At 39.5% G+C, this 18530-nt stretch overlaps 1 protein-coding gene and 1 non-coding gene across 2 annotated transcripts in view; one reads left to right on the top strand and one right to left on the bottom strand.

Annotated features, from left to right (window-relative positions):
- Positions 1–17156, bottom strand: part of PTGFR (prostaglandin F receptor) — a 309526-nt gene extending 292370 nt beyond the window's left edge. The window contains exon 1 of the mRNA XM_086717366.1: positions 16267–17156. The gene's annotated coding sequence lies outside the window, so the exon portion shown is untranslated. The remainder of the gene's footprint in view (positions 1–16266) is intronic.
- LOC112849040 (U6 spliceosomal RNA) lies at positions 13934–14040 on the top strand. Its single transcript, XR_003222491.1, has one exon. It is a non-coding gene; the product is annotated as a U6 spliceosomal RNA (small nuclear RNA).
- Positions 17157–18530: the final 1374 nt, after the last annotated feature.

Below are 18530 nucleotides of genomic sequence, written 5' to 3'. Positions count from 1 at the left end.
AAAATTATATGCCAACAAACTGGAAAATCTGGAAGACATGGACAAATTCCCAGACACTCACACACTACCAAGAACCAAATGGGAAGAAATAGAAAACTTGAACAGACCCATAACCAGTGAAGATTGAATCAGTTATCAAAACTCTCCCAACAAATAAGAGTTCTGGCCTACATGGCCTCCAAGAGGAACTCTACCAGACATTTAAAGCGAAATTAATACCTATTCTTCTCAGCTCTTCCAAAAATATACAAATTGAAGGAAAGCTTCCAGACTCATTCTATGAATCCAGCATTACAATCAAACAACAAAATAAAATAAAATGAATCCACATTGACAAAGAAGTCAAATTTTCACTCTTTGCAGATGACATGATACTCTACATGGAAAACCTGAAATACTCTGCCAAAATACTGCTAGACTGATACATGAATTCAGCTAAGTTGCAGGATATAAAATCAATGTACTGAAATCAGCTGGATTTCTATACACCAATAATGAAGCAACAGAAAGAGATATTAAGGAATCAATCCCATTTACAATTGCACCAAGAACCATAAATACCTAGGAATAAACCTAACCAAAGAGGTGAAATATCTGTATGCTGAAAACCACAGAAAAATTATGAAAGAAATTGAAGAAGACACAAAGAAATGGAAAAAAACATTCCATGCTCATGGATTGGAAGAACAAATATTGTCAAAATGTTGATACTATTCTAAGCAATCCACACATTCATTGCAATCCCAATAAAAATAGCACCGGCATTCATCACAGAGCTAGAACAAATGATCCTAAAATCTGTATGGAACCACAAAAGACACAAAATAGCCAAATAATGTTGAAAAAGAAAACCAAAGCTGGAGGCATCACAATCCCAGACTTTGGCATGTATTACAAAGCTATAATCATCAAGACTGTATGGTATTGGCACAAAAACAGACAAGTAGATCAATGGAATACAATAGAAAACCCAGAAATGGATCCACAAATATATGGCCAACTAATCTTCAACAAAGCAGGAAAGAGTATCCAATGGAAGAAAAGACAGTCTCTTTAGCAAATGGTACTGGGAGAACTGGATAGCAACATGCAGAAGAATGAAACTAGACCACTTTCTTATACCATACACAAAAATAAATTCAAAATGGATGAAAGACATAAATGTGAGACAGGAAACCATCTTTGACCTCCACCACAGAAACTTATTTGACATGTCTCCGAAGACAAGGGAAATAAAAGCAAAAATGAATTATTGGGACTTCATCAAGACAAAAAGCTTCTGCACACCAAAGGAAATATTCAACAAAACTAAAGGCAATTGACAGAATGGGAGAGCATATTTGCAAATGACATATCATATAAAGGGTTAGTACCTAAAAATATAAAGAATTTACTGGGAGGAACCAAGACAGCGAAACAGCATGGAAGTTTTTTTTGCATCTTGCATCCATGAAAAACAGCCAGATCAACACTAAACCATCCTGCACAACTAGAAAACTGATTTGAGGATTAACACAACAATCTGCACAACCTAAACCACAGAACTCAGCAGGTACATGGCACAGAGAGGTGAACTGGAGGAGAGAGAAGCCAAACAGGGCAGGGAGCTGTTTTTGCTTACAGAGAGAGGACAGAGACAGGGGGAGAGAATGGGAAAAGCACCCCCCAAAAGAGCAGCTGGAGAGAAAGTGGAAAAGTGGAAACAGCTACTTTTAGACTGAACTAAAAAGGGAGAAAGGAGAAAGTAGAGGGTTTAAATTCCATTAAGACTCTATAAAAGGGGGGGCACAGAGTCTGAAATGCCGCAGCTCAATATCTGGCAATGCTCTAGTCAGAAGGGCTAATTCCCAGGAGAAGAGTGGGCTCCGGGAGACCTTTGGGCCACATGGGAAAAGCAGCAGTTCCACTGCTTGAAGAACATTTGGTAGAGGCTGTGCAGCCACCCAGTCCCAGCAGATCCCAGAGAACAACCACATTCACTGGTGCTGGAACAAGGTTGTTAAGGGTGAAGACTGGTGCCAGATGTGTGTTGTGATTTTCCATAATCCCTGAAACGCTGCTGCTATACAATCACGTGAACTTTTTCTGGGGCAGGCTGGCACCCAGCTGCAGTCTCTGGGCATTGGCAGCAGTATAGTACTGCAAACGTTCCTGGGTGGGGCCAGCACCTAGCCATTGTTCAGTGAGACCTTCCCCAGAGGATCTGAATGGGTCAAAGCTGCAGTCCCTCAGAAATGAGGGATTGGGAAACGCAGCTGCATTGGAGATAAAACTCAGGAGGGAGGTGCCACCTGGCAACCTGATGGCTTGGTCACAGACAGTGAAAAAGCGGGGAGTGGACTAAAGCCGGAGACAAAAGATGGGTGCACGATTGCTGGTAGGGGGGAGCACAGAGTTCCAATACTGGAGACTACATAGCTATGTGATGCCATTTTCACAACTCCAGCGCATGTGCATGCACACCTACAAGTGCCACAACAATCCACCCCAGTAAGCTAAGCAGCACCATGTAGTGGAGAATGGAGCCATTACACTAAGCCCTGCCCAACTGGACCAAACTCACTCTTCAGGAACACCACAAATCTCTTCACCTGCTTAGTTTATGGACTATAAACTACTTCATAGTTTGACTTCTAGGGGAAAATGATGTAATTTCAATTGTATTTCAGTCTGTTTGCTGGTCCACCTATTCACTTTTCTTTTTTTTTTTTCTTTTTCTTTTCTTTTCCTTGAATACAGAGAGAAAAAATTGATTTTATTTTCAATTTTAGTAAAAATGTTTTTCTTTACTTTTTCTACTATAATTTTTACCTTTTTGTAAATTTTTCAAATTCTATTTTACTTTCATTATTTCATTTTATTCTATTTCATTATATTCATGTTCTCAAATTTTCAAACGTTTTCCTTCTTTTTCTTGTTTTTCTTTTTTTCTTTCTTTTTTTTTCCTTTTTTCTCTATAAAGCTCATTTCAATAACCAGACCAAAACACACCTAGGAACTAGCATCATTTATTTGATTTCTGTGTGTGTGTCTGTGTCTGTGTGTCTGTGTGTTGTTTTTAATTTTTTAATTTTAATTTTTTTCCTTATTAATTCCTTTCCTTCCCTCAAAATTATGAAATGAAGGAATTCACCCCAAAAGAAAGAGCAGGAAGAAACAACAGTTAGGGACTTAATCAACAGAGATAAAAGCAAGATGTCTGAACCAGAATTTAGAATAACAATAATAATAATACTATCTGGGGTCAAAAATAGATTAGAATCCCTCTCTGCAGAGATAAAAGAAGTAAAATCTAGTTAGGATGAAATAAAAAATGCTATAACTGAGCTGCAATCTCAAATGGATGCCATGGCGGCAAGGATGGAGGAGACAGAGCAGCGAATCAGCAATATAGAGGACAAACTTATAATGAAGCAGAAAAAAAGAGGGAAACTAAAAAAGAGCACAATTTAAGAATTAGAGAATTCAGTGACTTGCTAAAAAGGAACATCAAAATCACAGGGGTCCCAGAAGATGAAAAGACAGAAAAAGGGGTAGAAGGTGAGCAAATCATAGTGGAAAATTTTCCTAACCTGGGGAAAGACACAGACATCAAAATCCAGGAAGCACAGAGGACTCCCATAAGGTTCAAGAAAAACTGACCATTAGCAAGGCATATCATAGTCAAATTCACAAAATAGTCAGTCAAGGAAAGAGTAATGTCCTTAACCTACAAGGGAAGAGTAAAGTCCTAACCTACAAGAGTAAAGTCTTAACCTACAAGGGAAGACAGATAATGTTTGGAGCCAAAGAAACTTGGCAGGCCTCAAAGGAGTGGCAGGATATATTCAATGTGCTGAATCAGAAAAATACGCAGCCAGCAATTCTTTATCCAGCAAGGCTGTCATCCAAAATAAAAGGAGAGACTAAAAGTTTCCCAGACAAATAAAAATTAAAGCAGTTCATGACCACTACACCAGCCTTGAAAGAAATTTTAAGGGGGACTCTCTGAGAGGAGAAAAAATGAAAAAAAAAAAAAAAAAAAAAAAAAAAGCAACAAAGTCTAGAAACGACCAGAGAATGCCACCAGAAACTCCAAGAAACATAATGGCAATAAAGAAACTCTAAAAGAAACATAATGGCAATAAACTCATAACTCTCAGTACTCACTCTAAATGTCAATGGATTAATGCTCCAATTCAAAGACATAGCATAACAGAATGGATAAGAAAACAAGAGCCAACTATATGCTGTTTACAAGAGACCCACTTTAGACCTAAAGACATCTTCAGATTGAAAGTAAGGGGATGGAGAACCGTCAATCATGCTAATGGTCAACAAAAGAAAGCTGGAGTAGCCATACTTATATCAGACAATCTAGACTTTAAAATAAAGACAGTAACAAGAGATGAAGAAAGGCATTATATCATAATTAAGGGGTCTATCCACCAAGAAGACCCAACAATTGTAAACATTTATGCGCCAAATGTGGAACACCCAAATATATAAATCAATTAATCACAAATATAAAGAAACTCATTAGTAATAATACTGTAATAGTAGGAGACTTCAACACCCGACCCACAGCAATGGACAGATCATATAAACAGAAAATCAACAAGGAAACAATGGCTTTGAATGACACACTGGACCAGATGGACATAACAGATATATTCAGAACATTTCATCTGAAAGCAGCAGAATATACATTCTTCTCTGGTGCACATGGAATGTTCTCCAGAATAGATCACATATTAGGACACAAATAAGCCCTCAACAAGTACAAAAAATATTGAGATCATACCATGCATGTTTCCAGACCACAATGCTATGAAACTCCAAATCAACCACAAGAAAAAATTAGGAAAGGTAACAAATACTTGGAGACTAAAGACCATCCTACTAAAGAACTAATGGGCCAACCAAGAAATTAAAGAGGAAATTAAAAGGTACATGGAAACCAATGAAAATTGAAACACCACAGCCCCAAACCTCTGGGACGCAGCAATAGTGGTCATAAGAGGGAAGTATATAGCATTCCAGGCCTTCCTAAAGAAGGAGGAGGGGCGCCTGGGTGGCGCAGTCGGTTAAGCGTCCGGCTTCAACCAGGTCACGATCTCGCGGTCCGTTGAGTTCGAGCCCCGCGTCAGGCTCTGGGCTGATGGCTCGGAGCCTGGAGCCTGTTTCCGATTCTCTGTCTCCCTCTCTCTCTGCCCCTCCCCCATTCATGCTCTGTCTCTCTCTGTCCCAGAAATAAATAAAAAACGTTGAAAAAAAATTTAAAAAAAAAAAAAAAAAAAAAAGAAGGAGGAAAGGTCTCAGACACACAACCTAACCTTACGCCTTAAAGAGCTGGAAAAAGAACAGCAAATAAAACCCAAAACCAGCAGAATACAGGAAATAATAAAGATTAGAGCAGAAATCAATGCTATTGAAACCAAAAAAAAAAAAAAAAAAAAAAGAATAGATCAATGAAATCAGAAGCTGGTTCTTTGAAAGAATTAACAAAATTGATAAACAACTAGCCAGCTTGATCAAAAATAAAAAGGATAGGACCCAAATAAATAAAATCAAGAATGAAAGAGGAGACAGGGCGCCTGGGTGGTTCTGTTGATTGAGCAACTGACTTCGGCTCAGGTCATGATCTCATGGGTCGTGAGTTTGAGCCCCGCACTGGGCTCTGTGCTGACAGCTCAGAGCCTGGAGCCTGCTTCAGATTCTGTGTCTCCCTCTCTCTCTTCCCCTTCCCCACTCATGCTCTGCCTCTCTCTATCTCAGAAATAAATAAACATTGAAAAAAAAGAATGAAAGAGGAGAGATCACAATGAACACAGCAGAAATGAAAACAATAATAAGAGAATAATATGAGCAATTATATGCCAATAAAATGGGCAATCTGGAAGAAATGTATAAATTCCTAGAAACATATAAACTACTGAAACTGAAACAGGAAGAAACAGAAAATTTGAGCAGACCCATAACCAGTAAAGAAATTGAATTAGTAATCAAAAAATCTCCCAAAAAACAAGAGTCCAGGGCCAGATGGCTTTCCAGGGGAATTCTACCAAACATTGAAGGAAGAGTTGAGAACTATTCTCTTGAAGCTGTTCCAAAAAATAGAAATGGAAGGAAAACTTCCAAACTCTTTCTATGAAGCCAGCATTACCTTGATTCCAAAACCAGACAAGACCCCACTAAAAAGGATAACTACAGACTAATTTCCCTGATGAACATGGATGCAAAAGTCCTCAACAAGATATTAGCCAACCGGATCCAACAATATATTAAAACAATTATTCACCATGACCAAGTGGGATTTATACCTGGGATGCAGGGCTGGTTCAATATCCACAGAACAATCAATGTGCTTCATCACTTCAATAAAAGAAAGATACTCTCAATAAATGCATAGAAAGCGTTTGACAAAATACAGCATCCTTTCTTGATAAAAACCCTTAAGAAAGTAGGGATAGAAGGATCATACCTCGAGATTATAAAAGCCATATATTAACGACCCAATGCTAATATCATCCTCAGTGGGGGAAAAACTGAGAGCTTCCCCGTAAGGTCAGGAACAAGACAGGGATGTCCACTCTTACCACTGTTATTCAACATAGTATTGGAAGTCTTAGCCTCTGCAATCAGACAACACAAAGAAATAAAAGGCATCCAAATTGGCCAGGAGGAGGTCAAAATTTCACTCTTCACAGATCACATGATACTTTATGTGGAAAGCCCAAATATTCCACCAAAAAACTGCTAGAACTTATCCATGAATTCAGCAAAGTTGCAGGATATAAAATCAATGCACAGAAATTTGTTGCATTCCTATACACCAACAATGAAGCAATAGAAAGTGAAATCAAGGAATTGATCCCATTTATAATTACACCAAAAACCATAAAAAAATCTATACACTGAAAACTATAGAAAGTTTATGAAAGAAATTGAAGAAGACACCAAAAAATGGAGAAAGATTCCATGCTCCTTGATAAGAAGAGCAAATATTGTTAAAATGTCAATACTATCCAAAGCAATCTACATATTCAATGCAATACCTATCAAAATAACACCAGAATTCCTCACAGGGCTAGAACAAACTATCCTAAAATTTGTATGGAACCAGAAAAGACCCCGAATAGCCAAAGCAATCATAAAAAAAAAAAAAAAAAAAATCAAAGCAGGAAGCATCACAATCCCAGACTTCAAGCTATACTACAAAGCTGTCATCATCAAGGCATTATGGTACTGGCCCAAGAACAGACACTCAAATCAATGGAACAGAAAAAGGAACCCAGAAATGGACCCACAAACATATGGCCAACTAATCTTTGACAAAGCAGGAAAGAATATCCAATGGAATAAAGACAGTCTCTTCAGCAAGTGGTGCTGGGAAAACTGGACAGCGACATGCAGAAGAATGAACCTGGACCACTTTCTTACACCATACACAAAACAAAAAACAAAAAACAAAAACAAACAAACAAAACAACCTCAAAATGGATGAAAGACCTAAATGTAAGAAAGGAAGCCATCAAAATCCTTAAGGAGAAAGCAGGCATAAACCTCTTTGATCTTGGCTGCCGCAACTTCTTACTCAATACGTCTCTGGAGGCAAGGGAAACAAAAGCAAAAATGAACTATTGGGACTTCATCAAAATAAAAGCTTCTTCACAGCAAAGGAAACAATCAGCAAAACTAAAAGGCAACTGACAGAATGGGAGAACATATTTGCAAACGATGTATCAGATAAGGGGTTAGTATCCAAAATCTAGAAAGAAATTATCAAACTCAAAACCCAAAAAACAAATAATCCAGTGAAGAAATGGGCAAAAGACAGGAATAGACACTTCTCCAAAGAAGACATCTAGATGGCCAACCGACACATGAAAAAATGCTCAACATCACTCATCATCAGAGAAATACAAATCAAAACCACAATGAGAGACCACCTCACAGTTGTCAGAATGGCTAACATTAATAACTCAGGCAACAACAGATGTTGGTGAGGATGCAGAGAAAGAGGATCTCTTTTGCATTGTTGGTGGGAATGCAAACTGGTGCAGCCACTCTGGAAAACAGTGTGGAGGTTCCTCAAAAATTAAAAATATAATGGGGCGCCTGGGTGGCGCAGTCGGTTGGCGTCCAACTTCAGCCAGGTCACGATCTTGCGGTCCGTGAGTTCGAGCCCCGCGTCGGGCTCTGGGCTGATGGCTCAGAGCCTGGAGCCTGTTTCCGATTCTGTGTCTCCCTCTCTCTCTGCCCCTCCCCCGTTCATGCTCTGTCTCTCTCTGTCCCAAAAATAAATAAACGTTTAAAAAAAAATTAAAAATATAATTACCCTATGACCCAGCAATTACACTACTAGAAATTTATCTAAAGGATACAGGAGTGCTGATTCAAAGGGGCACATTCACCCCAATGATTATAGAGGCACCATCAACAATAGCTAAATTTTAGAAAGAGCTCCCATGTCCATCAACTGATAAATGGATACAGAAGACTGGTATATATACACTATGGAATACTACTCAGCGATGAAAAAGAATGAAGTCTTGCCATTTGCAACAACATGGATGAACAACATGGATGGAAACACAGATACCATATGTTTTAACTCATATGTGCAATTTGAGAAACTTAACAGATGACCATAGAGGAAGGGAAGGAAAAATAAGATACAAACAGGGAGGCAAACCATAAGAGACTCTTAAATTCAGAGAATAGACTGAGCGTTGATGGGGGTGGGGTTGGAGGGGTGAAGATAAAAGGTGATGGGAATTAAGGAGGACACTTGTTGGGATGAGCACTGGGTGTTATAGGTAAGTAATGAATCACTGGGTTCAATTCCTGAAGCCAAAACTACACTGTATGTTAGCTAACTTGACAATAAAATAAAAACTTAAATTACACTAAAACAAGAAAGAATATGTATGTATGTATGTATGTATGTATGTATGTATGTATGTATGTATACATATACAAACAAACAAACAAACAAAAAGTCTTTTCACACTAATTAAAAAATTACTCTTCCAGGGAAGTAGTGAAGGTATCTTGATCTCTCTCATAAATCAGTATCATTACACTTTATGCATGTCCCCCACACACACCCATCAACACACACTAACACACAAGTATACATATATGCACATACATAGTTTTGTACAACAGCTTGCTGGAGAATATTATCCAGCAAGGTCCTCATTATCTTGAGGACCAATCAACAATTCCAAATTCTGTATGCAATATTCTCAAGGGCACCTATCAAGTTCATATGTGTTATATGTCTATCTGATCAATTAAATTGTTGGAAGCCATTACAGTGACATTTAAAATAAAATTTTGTTTACCACCCTTTATTATTTAAAATATTCCCTTGTTATCACTAAGATGAAGAATGTCTGCAAAGCAGATAGCCTCTGGTCTCAAGAATCAATGAAAGCAAGTCGGTTTGCCTCCATTAAGATCAAAGATCAAAGAACGGTACAAATATACAAACAGAAGTCCATAATAACAAGTCCAAACAGTGTACAGGGGTAGCCTCAAGGTTGGTGCATGAGCCTTGTAATCAGAAAGACTAGGATTCAAATCCCGGTATGGACACTAATTAGTTTCTGACCTTCAATTTTCTTACCCAGTCTGTGCATCAGTGTTCTCCTCTGTAGGATTCAGATACCAATACTGCCTTCATAGATATGTTGTAAGGATTAAGTGAGAAAATTAGGTAAGCCATTTGGTGCAGTACATAGTAAGCATGTGTTTAAAAGCTACTATTTCCTGATGAGAATCATTCACGATGGATTCTAAAATAAACCAAACAGTTCTTATCTAGATAAGATCTTCAAGATGGTTAGTGAGTTACTGGCCAGGTGCCATTTTACCCTCTTTCCAGATACCCAGATACCTTGATAGTGTGATTTGCAAAGCACCACAGAGCAAGGCAACATAAGTCAAAATAGCCAGATATTCTACCAGACAAGCCCAGCCCTTAGGGAAGAGTCTAAGGAAAGGATGGCAAAACTGAGTGTGGGATGGAGCTTTCAAAGTGAGGCAAATTCACTCAATAAATAGTTACAGGACACCCGTGCCAGGCACTCTTCAGAGCTGAGAGTACAGCATGGATGAAAATGGGCAAAAACTCTCCCCTGTGGAGTTCACACTGTAGTTCAGGGAAGCAGAAAATAAACAACTAAATTAATAAAATATAAAATATATAATATGTCTGATGGTGATATGTGCTATAGAGGGAAAAATCCAGCCAGGCATGGGAATAAACAGAGCCAGGATGGATAATACTCTCTCAAGATAAAGCAGAAAAACCCATGCATTACTCCATCAATATCAACTCCCCTGGCCCTTGATCCACAAGTAACTGCAGATGACCACACCATTAATTAATACTCAGTAACTATTTTTTGAGTGAATGACATGTCTCAAGAGAAAACCAAAATCTCGAAAATAAAGCAAACTTTACATACTTGTGTCAACTAGGTAGAATTAGTGTCTGGTACACTTAAACACTCAATAATAGTTGTTGCATAATTCAATGTCTTAGCAAGTAAATGAAAGGATTACAGGTTTTCAGGAAAAGCAATCACAGCTCCATCCACAGAGCCAGCCTGTGTTGTATAGTGACTGCAACATCTATAATTTGAATAACATGTGCCTGATTGCTCACCCATACCTGGCATTCCCCTAAGTACTTTATATGGATTATCTCCTTTGAGCCTTTCAATAATACTGGAGATTCAGGGGAGGAGCCACCCAGTAAAGGAGTTGTGAAAGCCTTCTCTCTTGAGTGGTGCCCTTCCCTGTGGAAAAGTGCATCCTTATCAGTCAATAAGTTGGGTCCTGAGTCAACTTCGGAACACTGATTCTGATCACCAATCCATCAGGTGCTCTTCAAATTGTCAAACACCGATGTTCACAATCTTTCTACCCAGCTGCCAGCTCTTCTCAGCAAACCACTGTTTCTGATAACCCTCCAGTCCAGACTCAGAACTTAGTATCTTTTCTCTTTCAATCATTCTATTGGTGTTATCCAGCACTCACTGTATCCAAACTCTAGAAGCAATAAGAAGGTCCATAAGTTTACAAACAGACCAAGAAAAAAAGCTGAACACTTTATTTTTTTTTATTTTTAGAGAGAGACAGAGAGAGTAAGCAGGAGAGAGGGGCAGGGGGAAAGAGAGAGAGAGAATCTCAAGCAGGCTCCACACCCAGTGCAGAGGCCAACAGGGGACTTGATCCTACGACCCCAGGACTATGATCTGAACTGAAATCAAGAGTCATACATTCAATCAACTGAGCCATCCAGGTGCCCCAAGAAGGCTGAACACTTTAAAGTGAAAGAAAGCAAGCAAAGTAATGAACTTGCCCTGTGATGCAAACAACAGGTGCAAGAGAGGACTGAAGACTTTGATTCATACATTTGGAGGATGATTTTGATTCCCAGGTTGGAGAACCACTCAAGTTGGGAGGACAGAGAGGTCCTGCAGGTTGGTATAGGCAGCTTCACATGGCTGGGAGAAGAGCTAGGTGGAACTGTGTTCTGGCTGCACAAAAGAAAACCCCCAAAAATAAGCCACAGGGTGAGCCTCGTCAGCAGCTGCTTGCCAAGCAAAAGCCAGTCCCAGACAAATCCAGTAGAACCCATGCCTGCCAGCTGGATTCCATCTTCAGTATTTAGGAGATGAAAATCAGTGCTGATTTACAAGAAGTCAGAGCTACCGAAAACCCAAATGCTAGTTAAGAGAAAGAAGATTAGATTTACCAGGAAAAACAAGTTACTACAGAAGTAGGGATGTAACCAGTTCTGGGAACGAACAATGCCCACTTCATACTTTTTTCCAGTGTTTTAAAAGGAAAGAGGCAGCATTTAGTAAGGAAGTGGAAGCACTAGTGCAGATGCACAAAGGAACAGAACTGGAGGGAGGGGGCCTCATGCCCCTGTGCCATATGTGGTCCAAGTTCAATGCTAATCTGATCCTGTTGCTCTCCTGCATATACCCTTCAGCAGCCTCCCACTCCCCTTCAATTAAACCCTGAACTACTTCACCTGGCCCATAGAGAGTTGCAAAATCTGGTCCTCTCAGTGGCTTTATCTCACCCTTCACCTCTTCCTTACATATATTCTGAACTTCTCTCATGTCCTCACAGGTGCCTCCATCCCCCTAGCCGTTGGGTCAGTGCATGGAACACTCCTCTCCTTCCTCTACCCATTTTCATCTGGCTGCCACCTGCTTATTCTTCAGATCTCCGCTTAAATATCATTTCCTTGAAAAGGCTTTTCTTACCTTCCTCTAGGTTAGATCCCTTGCTCTGTTCTCATAATCCCTATATTTCCGTTTCCATAATACTCATCAACTTTGTGATTAGTACTGATTTATTTATCAGTCTTCCCTTGTAACTAGAGACCTTTGTAAGTGCTCATGAAACACCTGTTAAATTAATCAATTGATTGAAGTAAAATTTATTTTGTGAACCTAGATGCTTCTTTCTCCCTGAATTCTAAATTGAAAGAAAAAAAAACATTAGGAAACATTTCAGGAGAGAAGAAAAAGGACAATTCCGGCAGTTTAGGCTTTATGATCATCCCATGCATTTCCTCACTAGTATGTTCCCCCCAAAACACATTCTATATAACTACCTTCCCACCTATCCCTTCCCTTGCACCCAGATATATTATCTTTCCTCTTTCTAATTTATTATCACTTTCATTCATTCAATGAACATTTATAAAGCAATTTCTGTGTGCCTCATACCGACTCTAAAATTTTTGTTTTCAACACTTCCCAGTTGATGATTTAGGAACTGACTGTAATAAAAATGCAGGTATAAGCAATTTCCTTTTATTTCAGGGGTAAAAAAAATGGAATTCAAAAATATATTTAGTGAAACCTTAAGGGGAAAAGTTATGAATCTGAGTTGATGGCAACAGAGAAATCAAGATGAATTGTCTTAAACTTCATTATTTCATTGGGTCACAAGTTTTTTAAAAGTGGGATGTTGTTTCAGACATGGTTTTATCCAGAGCTTTGTATAGTCACCATGCTCTGGCTCCTTTGGGATTCTCTGGGCTCTACTCAGCTTCCCAGATCTCACTTCTTCCAATACACTGGCAGAGAAGCTCTTCACTACCTCACACAAAAGAAAAAGAAAGACTTCTTCCCAGGAGTCCCCAGCAAAAATAATTCCTGCCCATCTCTATGGCCTGAATGGGGCCAGATGCTCATCCTGGAACCAGTTAATGATACACACTGTTTGGTTTAAGCCCGTCAGGAGCCACCTGTGGAGCCAAAAATGGTGTGCATGCCATGCTGGCTGCACAGCTAAGCAAAGTAGAACATATCCCTAAAGGAAAAAAATGAAGGTTATTGAAGAAATGAAAAATAGATCCCAAAGAAGCAATCAACAGCTGCTTTTCCAAAGCAGCACTCAAGATTTTCCCCTTCACATGAAAAAATATGTCACCATTCCTGTGTAGCTTATAGAATCCCCACTGATTAGAATTATAAAGAATTATACAGATAGAACACAATCCATCTCCCTCATATTACAGCAGTTAGGGCTGGTAAAAGTGAAGTAAACTGTACCCAGGTTACACATCTAGTTAATGCCATTGAAAGGAACATAACCCAGGTGTTTTTATTTTTGATTCAACATTCCTTCTTGTATGTCAATACTACACAATCAGGGCAAAATGAGACCATATGATGTGTCATTTCTGTTATTCTCTAAACATAGAGTTTATTTGCAGAGAGAGTATGTTTGTTGGGTTTATGAGAAGGGGGTAAGTAGGAAAAGATGAAAGAATGGAAAAGAGAACAATTTTGGTATCTTTTTAATTTTAACTCACACAACTTTCTAACACATATATTGACCCAAAAACAAGAACTTTTCTCAGAGCTGAGATAATTTGACACTAGGACATTGGTAAAAAAAGAATCTAGTGCTCACTTCAGGAGCACATATTCTAAAATTGGAAAGATACAGGGAAGATTAGCACAGTCCCTGTGCAAGAATGGCACGCAAATTCATGAAGGGTCCCATATTTAAAAACGAACAGCAACAAAAAGAATCAATATAATAACAACAATTAGGTTTGTAAATCATGGTCCTATGGCTGGGTGCCATTTGGAGAAAAGATAGGTTGCTGGCTCTGTTCTCAACAGTTGGTGTGTTTGAGACCTGCCAGATAATGTCCATTTGTAATGAACTTGATACAAGGAGGGACTCTTCAAGGTAAAGAGAAAGAACTCATGCTAGTCAATTAAAAATCACAGAGCAACCTGTGCCCTCTAGCCTGTGAACTCTCCTCCAGATCACAGAACTGCACTTCATTTTCAGGGCAGACCAGCTAGCATGGGCTAGCTTTGGGAGTGGGAAGAATAAACAACAGATAACCAAAAGTGCCCTTCTAGAGCTTACCTGGCAAATCTATCCACAGTATTCACACCTCCTCCAGATATGGTGGCAACAGCACACTTAGAGAGTACTTGTCTTAAACCATTATTTACCATTAGTACCTCAGTAGGAATTAGTTTAATTAAAATTTTGCTCACTTTGCTGCCCTACTGCCCTGTCCAGACTGCTCCTAGCTTCTCACCCTCCTCCAGATCTTGCAGTCCACACTCACCTTCTAAATATAAGTTGAATTGTGTAATTACACTGCTTAAAACACTTTGACAAATTCAAGTGTTTCTAGAATAAACGTTGCCTTGTTAAGATGATCCACGAGGTCCAGAACCCACTACCCATCATCTGTCCTTTGCTCTCACCACCCAGAGTCCTGATGCCACCTCCCAAGATACCTTCATTTTCATTCCTTCTTTCCCCTATCCTAGCTGTTTTCTCCACTTGGAAAGCCCTTCACTGCCTTGACTGTAGAGCGCATCCTGACTAGGTCATAAGTCCCAGGGAAAGATTATCTCTCCTCTCAATTTCCCTAGATAATTTCCCCTTCAACATCCCCTATAACATTGTAGTTAGGTCTTTTTTTTTTTTTTTTTTTTTTTTTTTTTTTTTTTTTACCTTTTGGTCTCCTCCATTGAGTTGTTAGCCATTGCACAGAGTAGATGCCCAGTTAATGTTTGTTGAGTTGGACTGAAATCAGTCATTTAATCTATCTCTTACCTTCAAAGCAGAATCAAATCACACTTTCTTCCAAAATGCGTCTTAAATTATCCTAACTCTAGGTTCAGTCTATGTCTTGAGTCAATCTGGTTATTCCCTCTATTTAATGCCAAAACTACAAGTGCAGCCCCAAAGTCAACTCCCAGTACCAAGTGTGAACTGAGCCAAGAGACCTTTAGGTAACTCTAGTCCACATTCAAGAGCTTAGCATCACCCACCTTTGCCCACTAATACCAACTTGCATTTATTTGTTTGTTTGTTTGTTTGTTTGTTTGTTTAATAAATACCTGAAAGCTTACTTTTTGCTAAGCCCTATATTAAGTACAAAAGAAACGTGGATAAAGAAGTTATGAACCCAACCCTCAGGGAGACCACAGTCTCAATGGGGAAGGTGGGAGGTAAACACGAAACCCTGTTACAAATCCTCTATCAGATCTTGCCCAATCCCCAGTCTGTCTGCTTCATTTCTTGTCCTTGGGATTCTTTTTGCCTTGATTCTTATTCCAGAAACCTCAACTCTCTTTCCAGACTGAGATCTTTCAATCCTACTACCGGGATAAAAGCTTTGTCCCTAGATTTCTTTTCCATGTAACCACCCCTTCTGCAAGCCACTCTTGAATGAGAGAGGAAAAGGTAACTTCTTTACAAGGTCACTGATCCTTTGTATCAGGACTCTGATGTGGCTTTCAAGTCTAGCATCTAATATTCTTTAACCTTAAAGTATATAAGATCCAGAGAAGCCAAGATGCAGAACAGCATGGAAGTTTTTTGTGTGTCTCATATCCATGAAATACAGCCAGAACAACACTAAACCATTCTGCAAACATAGAAAACTGATCTGAGGATTAACACAACAATCTGCACAACCTGAACCACAGAATTCAGCAGATACACGGTGTGGAGAGGTGAACTTGGGGAGAGAGAAGCCACAGAGGGAAGGGAACCACTTTTGCATGCATAGAGAGGACAGAGATGGGGGGTGGGGGGAAATACGGGAAAAGCAACCCTCCCCAAAAGCAACTGGAGAGAAAGTGGAAAATTGGAAACAGCCACAGGGACTGAACTAAAAAGGGAGAAAGAAGAGGGTTTAAATTCCATTAAGACTGTAAACAGGGGGAGCACAGAATCTGAAACTCTGCAGCTCGATACCTGGCGGTGCTCTGGTGGGAAGGACGGATCCCCAGGAGCAGAGTGTGGTCCAGGAGGTTCTCAGGCAACATGGGAGAAGCAGTTCCACTGATGGAAGGACATTTGGTAGAGGCTGTGAGGCCACCTAGGCCCAGCAGACCCCAGAGAGTGGCCACATTCGCTGGTGCTCGAACAAGGTTATTGGGGGTGAAGCCTGGTGCCAGATGTTTGTTGTGATTTTCCATAATCCCTGAGGTGCTGCTGCTAAACTGTCTTGCGAACTTTTTCTGGGGTGGGCTGGCACCTGGCTGCAGTCTCTGGGCATTGGCAGCAGTATGGTCCCACAAGCGTTCCTGGGTGGGACCAGCAACCAGCTATTGTTCAGTGAGACTGTCTGCAGAGGGGCGGAACAGGTCAAAGCCGCAGTCCCTCAGAAGTGAGGGGCCAGGGAAGGCAGCCCCATCTGAGACAAAACTCAGGAGGGAGGTGCTGCCTGGGGCTTGGTCACAGACAGTGTGGAAGTGGGGAGTGGACAGAAGCCAAAGACAAAGGATGGGTGCGCGATTGCTGATCAGAGAGAACAGAGTTCCAATACCAGAGACTGGGTAGCTGGGAGACGCCATTTTCACCGCTCCTGCACATACAGACCTACAAGCGCCACAACAATCCATCCTAGTAGGCTAGCAGCGTCATCTACTGGAGAATGGGGCCGTTACACTAAGCCATGCCCAACTGGGCCAACCTCGCTCTTCAAGAACACAAGTCTCCCCACCCACTTAGTTCATGGACTATAAAGCACTTCAAAGTTTGACTTCTAGGGGAAAACGAAGTAGTTTCGCTTGTATTTCAGTCTGTTAGCTGGTCCAACTATACAATTTCCTTTCTTCTTTTTTTTTTCTCTTTTTCATTTCTTTTCTTTTTCCTGAATACAGAAAGAGAAAAAAATCATTTTTATTTTCAATTTTTATTAAAAAAATTTTTCTTTAATTTCTTCTACTATATTTTTTACTTCTGTGTAAACTTTTTCAAATTCTATTTTACTTCCATCATTTAATTTTACTCTACTTCACTGTATTCATTTTTTCAAATTTTCAATCAATTTCCTTTTTTTTCTTTTTTCCCTTTTTTTCTCTAATCTATCAAGCCACTTTCAACACCCAGACTAAAACCTAGGATCTAGCATCATTTATTTGATTTTTGTCTCTGTGTTTGTTTTTAATTTTTTAATTTTAACTTTTTTATTTTAATTTTTTCTACCTCATTAATTCCTTTTCTCCCTTCAAAATGATGAAATGAAGGAATTCACCCCAAAAGGAAGAGCAGAAAGAAATGACAGCCAGGGACTTAACCAACACAGATACAAGCAAGATGTCTGAACCAGAATTTAGAATCACAATAATAAGAATATTAGCTGGAATAGATTAGAATCTATTCTAATAGATTAGAATCCCTGTCTGTGGACATAAAAGAAGTAAAAGCTAGTCAGGATGAAATAAAAAATGCTATGACTGAGCTGCAATCTCAAATGGATGCCGCAGTGGCAAGATGGATGAGGCAGAACAGACTCAGCGATATAGAGGACAAACTTATGGAGAATGATGAAGCAGAAAAAAAGAGGGAGATTAAGGCAAAAGAGCACGATTTGAGAATTAGAGAAATCAGTGACTCATTAAAAAGGAACAACATCAGAATCATAGGGGTCCCAGAAGAGGAAGAGAGAGAAATAGGGGTAGAAGGGTTATGTGAGCAAATCATAGCAGAAAACTTTCCTAACCTGGGGAAAGACACAGACATCAAAATCCAGGAAGCACAGAGGACCCCCATTAGATTCAACAAAAACTGACCATCAACAAGGCATATCATAGTCAACTTCACAAAATACTCAGGTAAGGAGAGAATCATAAAAGCAGCATGGGAAAAAAGTCCTTAACCTACAAGGGAAGACAGATCAGGTTTGCAGAAGACCCATCCACAGAAACCTGGCAGGCCTGAAAGGAGTGGCAGGATATATTCAATGTGCTGAATCATAAAAATATGCAGCCAAGAATTCTTTCTCCAGCAAAGCTGTCATATTCAAAATAGAAGTAGAGATAAAAAGTTTCCCAGACAAACAAAAATTAAAGGAGTTTGTGACCACCTAAACCAGCCCTGCAAGAAATTTTAAGGGGGAGTCTCTGAGGGGAGAAAAGATGAATTAATTAATTAACTAATTAATTCCAAAAGCAACAAAGATTAGAAAGGACCAGAGAACACCACCAGAAACTCTACTCTACAGGAAATATAAT

This window comes from Puma concolor, chromosome C1, assembly GCF_028749965.1.
Source record: "Puma concolor isolate L17-30 chromosome C1, mPumCon1.1.hap2, whole genome shotgun sequence".
Lineage (NCBI taxonomy): Eukaryota > Metazoa > Chordata > Mammalia > Carnivora > Felidae > Puma > Puma concolor.
This window is presented reverse-complemented; position numbering and strand designations above follow the sequence as displayed.